Below are 5,736 nucleotides of genomic sequence, written 5' to 3' on the forward strand. Positions count from 1 at the left end.
GCGTTAGGGGCCGCTGGGCGCGGAGCCGCAGCCCCCGCCGCGCCCCGAATTGGGGCACAGGGCCGGAGCCGGGGCCAGCCCGGCGGGACCGGCGCTCGGGGCCGGGCGGGAGCGGAGCCCTGAGCGCCTCGGCCGGGCGCGGCAACCGGAGCCGCCCGGGCGGCGGGGACACCACCGGGCCGGGGTGTCCCGCCGGCATCGGGGGGTCCTGCCGACCCGAGCTCACCCCGCCGCGGGTGGGGGGCACCCTGCCGCCGGTGAGGGTCTTTTTCGGGCCATTTGTGGGTTGAAAGGACCAAGAGACGAGGCTTTGACCTATGCGTGGTGACGGCAGGTCAAGCTCGTAAAAGCCCTGCCAGTCTGCCAGGAGAGCACGGGGCAGCCGCGGTGCCCGGCAGGAGCAGGGCTGGGGCCGCTGGCAGTTCTCTCCCCGCACTCCCACACACCCTCCGAGCAGCGGCCGAGCGGTCCCCGTGTGCTCGCCCTCCCCGCTGGGGCCCAGCCGCCAGCAGGGGCCGGGGCTCCGCACAGCGCCGAGCACCGCGGCCGGGGCAGTGCTCGGGGGGCTCGGCCGCGGCTGGGCTGCCGGGACCCGCCAGCGGGGCTGGGAGAGGGAACCCTGTCCTGGGGGGGTCGAGGGGCCCGAGGGGGAGACTGAGGCACTGGGAGTTTGTCCCTGGTGGGAGGCCGAGAGAAGGCAGACGACCCGCCGGGATGCAAACCACCTTCCCGGGAGCAGACCCCGGCCTTCGCCGCTCCCGCATCACCGATGCCCCTTTTTCTCTTCCTTTTTGTTCCCTGACAAAACAGTTGATAAAAAAGCACCCCAACCCAAAACCTAAACCAAACCAAGAGAACACGGAACAGAGAAGTCCCCATGCCCACAGAAACGCTGTTGAGTGTCTCTGGGACCCTGGGCTGGCAAAGCTGCCCGTGAAGTGCCCAGCGCAGGGGGACACCGGGGCAGAAGGTCGCCGCTCATCTTGGAGCATCATTTGGAAGATAAACGCGGCCCTCAGTCCCCCTCCTCGCACAGGTGGAGGCTCGCTGCGGCCCTGGGAGATGCTCATCGGAGAGTAAAGTGTACTGTCCTGGTGAGCCCCAGAGCACAGTCACTGACCTCCGGCACCACCGGGCACCTGCCCAAAACCCACCGAAAAGGCCGGCCAAAAAGGCACTGGGTCTCTCTTGCCACTTCGGCTTGGTGATGGGTGGGTGGGTTGCTGAGGATTTTTTTTGTACTGGGGGTTATTGTTGTTTGATGAGGTTTTTACTCGGGACACTCTACGATGTTTTCACCCTTTAGCAGGGCAGACCAGCCACCTCACCGCCCCGCTGCTGCCCATGCCGGGAAAGCGAGGGGCCGGCCCTGGCGCGGCGCCCCCCGCCCGCAGCCCACGGCGCTGGGAGAGGCTGCAGCTTGTGGGGACCGCTCCCCATCTCGGGCCGCCAAGATCAGCCACCAGCCCCAAACTGCCACCGGAGAAGCAAGCAAGCAAGCAAACCAGCCAGAGCACGTTCCCAAAGCTCTCTGCCAAAAACTACCGCACAAAGCCGCCGGGTGGCGGGGCGGGGGCGGCAGGGCAGGCTCCGGGGCGCGGGGGGACCGCGGCTCTGCCCTGCCCAGCGCGGCTTCCCCGCCCGCGCCGGGGACACCCTGGGGGAGCGAATTTTGCAGCCGGCGACGCACAGACCCGCTCGGGTTCGCTGGCCCGGGTGCAGCCGTGCTTTAAGGGGGGATGGCCCTTCCCTGGAGGAGGACGAAGCCGCTGGACCACCTCTTCCCGGCAGCGCCAGAGCGGGGAAAAACCCTCGCTCGCCGGTGATGCCCATGCGAGGAGCGGGGGGAATTTAACGGGGACGGGCCGCTCCCTCCGCCGCGCCGGGGCCCGGCAGGGCAGGGCAGGGCAGGGCAGGGCAGGCAGAGCAGGGCAGCCCGCCCGCGGCTGGTGTTGTGTGGCTGAGGCTGCGGGGGTGATCCCTACAGTGGCTGCCGGCCGGAGGCAGCGGGTGCAGAGGGACATGGACATATAGGGGGTGACACGGGGAAATCCCAAAGGGTGCCATACTTGTAAAAAAATAAACAAATAAACACACAAAAATAAACAAAACCCTCTAATCAATAACATAAAGAAAAAAAATCCACCCAAACATTTTTTTTTCCCAGTCGTGCCCCGTCTTTCCCCATCCTCCCGCAGAATGTTTGTAAAATAGCATTAAAGATTTATGCGGTCCCTTTGGCTGGAGGGAGGAGGCGTGACCACGTCCTGAAAGTGTCCCGATTACAGCCATGACACCAACATCTGTGCTGGGAGGGGAGAAAAGCATCTCTTTCGTAGCCTGAGGCTCAACTGCGGGATCGCTATCCACAGAGGGGAGGCAGGTGGCAAAATGACAGGGGTGGGGGTGTAAAAATAAGGCCTTTCCAACAAGAATCAAATTTTAAAAAAATAATAATAATCATGCAATCCTTCTTTCCATCCTGTGACAAGAGGGAAAAGCTGGGCGCGGGGAGGGGGGATAGGGCTGTGCTTTCTCAAGGAAAAAGGTTTTATATTTATGTTTCATATTTAGCTGTCTCTATAGATCTGCACCTTAGCACATGTCTGTACCCCGACAATCTTGGAGCAAGTCGGACCACGGATTGTCCCTCCGTCCCCAGCGCACGCACACGCACACCCCCGCACCTGGAAGTTCAGCCCTTGTACTTACACATCTCCGTGCGACAACACTCACCCTCTAGCTGCGGGGGGCAGTGGAAGTAGAACATGGCCCTGCGGCCGGGGGGGCGCCCGCTGCCCGCCGCTGCGAAGCCGTCGGGGGCCGGGGCCGGGGCCGGGGCCGGGGCCGGGGCCAGTCCGCGGGGCGTGGAACCGCCGCGCACCCCCCGCACCGACACACCGGCACCAGCTGCCCAGCCGGGCACCGCCGCGCACCGCCGGGGTGTCTCCTGCCGACCTAAAGACGGAGAGAGAGGGAAAGAACAGAATAGGTGAATAACCAAAAGAAAGCACCTAAAGAAACTCACTGATCGTCCCAGCTCCCACAGCAGAGGAAGCAGAGAAAGTAGTGGCTAACCCCATGCAACGAACTGCAAAAGCCAAAGGCAGAAAACTCCATGGTAGGTGCAAGTAATCAGAAGTAAAACTTTGCTGCTGCTCTTTGGTTTTTTTCTTTTTCTTTTTTTCTTTCTTTCTTTTCTTTTTTAAACGAATAGCACATTATCTCTTGTTCTTCCTTCCATCCATCCATCCATCTATCTATCCATCCATCCATCCATCCATCTATAGTCATTCATCTGTCTGTCTGTCTATCTATCTAATTATCTCAAATAATCCTTTCCGGAGCAAATAATTACATATTAAAAAAAAAAAAAAGCTTATAGCTAAGAATAAGCAGTTTAACCCCCCTCGAAATTATTCTGCCAAAATGAAACAGCAATAAAACCTAAAAGCTGTCTTCTTTTTAAAGCATCCAACACACTGGGAGCCGTGTTCGGGTTGGAAACCAACGTCCTCGGCAAGAAAAACAAACTATTCAAATTTATATGCAGTCATATAAAAGATCCAGAAGGCAAATAAAAATAGTAATCCATACCTAAACCGAAGTAAAAATCACCAGTAAGTTTTGTGGGTATTTTGCACTGGAATAAGGCGCTGTGAGTTGTTGGCAGCAGAGACAGAAGGGCTCTGTGGAGTTCTGGAAGTGGCCAGATGTCTTTATATCTGTCTGCAGCATGCTCTGCCTCTCAGCACTTGCCTTTATAATCTCACGCATAATTGGCCTTAATCTGATTATTTCCAGCGCTGTCTACAGTGAGTAACTTGGATAGGTCTATTGGGCCCTACAAATGGCCCACGTGGTGTGCAGAGCAAGGGGGGGGGGGGGGGGGGGGGGGGAGAAAAAAAAAGATGAAAAGAAAAAACCCGTCATTTCTCAGCAAACACCAGGAATGTGAACAGCCGCAACAAAATCCCATTATTTTCTGAGAGCTGGTGCTCCGGGTCTCGGCGGTCCCCGCCGGTCGTCCCCCCCCAACCCCCCCCCCCCGCCCCCGCCTCCCCGGGGCGCCCCGGGCTGTGGGGCCGGGGGGGCCCCCGCCGTGCCCTGCCGTGCCGTGCCCTGCCGTGCCGTGCCGCCTGGACCCCGGCTCTGTCAAAGCGCCGGATAATTGCCGCCGGATGGGTTTTGGGGGGCCGCTCTGCACACGCCTTGCCTTTCCAAGCGATCGTACCGCAGCAAAGTTTGATTTTGTTCACAGCGAGGGGTCCCTGGATTTATGCTCGCTTCCCGTCTGCAAATGATATGCGGCGGGACCCTTTGCAATTACTTTTAAAATGCATCCGAGACATAGGCTCAGCGGAGAGAGATGGCCCTTGCCTCAGCCCGGGTGAAAATTAGACTTTAAAGTACCCAGATGAAATTTTCAAGTCAGGGACGCGGGATTGGATCAAATCGCATAAACTGCAAAAAAAGCAAGTATAATGGCGCATAATTGGTTCTGTAATAGCATTACACAAGGATAATAGCTTGTTATGGCCCCCTGCACATTAAGTGCTTCCCTGGCGTAAAGCCTTTATGATATTAAAGGGGGAATATAATGATATTTTGGTTATTAAATGCGTGTAATTAATTTATGCACCACTGAAAATAAAGTTGGTATTATGACCCACTCAAGATGCATCAGAAGATGTAAGTCAGACAACTGTTGATAAGTTCTGGTGTCTATGTTTCGTCTAGACTGCTGATTTTATTTTGGAACAATTGCTGCTCCGGCAGACTACACAAATTTAATATTTTATAAACATTGTAATGTTCTGTGCAGGAAGGGTGAGCAAATCTACACAGGCTCTCTTAGATCTGATGGGAGTTTAAAGACATAGCACGTTCATACCAGAGCAAAGGAGATGGATACAGGCGATAAAGGTCCAGAAACAGACAGAGATTTTGAAGAGAAGATATCTTTTGGAAGTTATTCTGCATATCTGATCTCATCAGATAAAGACTAATAAGCCTTAGAAATATCACCTGCTCTATCTGCCTTTCACACTAGGCACAGATGCGGAAATTCCCCATATGTATATTCAAGCTGAAGTTATGTTTCAGTACTGTAAAGTATTATTTTAGCAAAGCAAGGCAAGAATTAATTGTACCCACGATCCAAATTGATTTGATCTGATCTTATCTGATCACCTATAATTTTAGCATACTAGTGATAGATTTAGAAAGCCGCATTCAAACGTGTTTATATATATATATACACACACACACATGCACACACACATACATATATTTACACGCATACACATACATAGATGCTTTTAGGGATACCTGTGTTTGACAACAGATACTGACTTACCATCCAGGCAAGTCTCTGAACAGCAAATATACTATGAATTGAGGCAGATTTTACAGGACTGTACAAGACCCAAGACCAATGTTCTGAATCTGACTGCACTCAATAATAGCAGCACAAGCTTTAGGTCAATTAACCTTAAAAGGAAAAACATAACCCAGAGGTGCCGGCTGGATCTTCCCTGCCAGCCTGTCCATCCCAAGCTTTAAAATCCATGCAGGCTGGTATGGCAGGATCCCTTTGCAGAGAGACAGATGTGCCTTTTCTCTGATGTTGGGAAGAGAGGAGTGAGAGAGTGTTTTATCATAAGAACCCCTAATAAAATAATAATAACTTCATTATGGCGCTCTACAGGCCTTGCTCTAGTCAGGGGGCTGCAT

The sequence above is a fragment of the Falco punctatus genome (assembly GCF_963210335.1).
Source record: "Falco punctatus genome assembly, chromosome: 9".
Classification (NCBI taxonomy): domain Eukaryota; kingdom Metazoa; phylum Chordata; class Aves; order Falconiformes; family Falconidae; genus Falco; species Falco punctatus.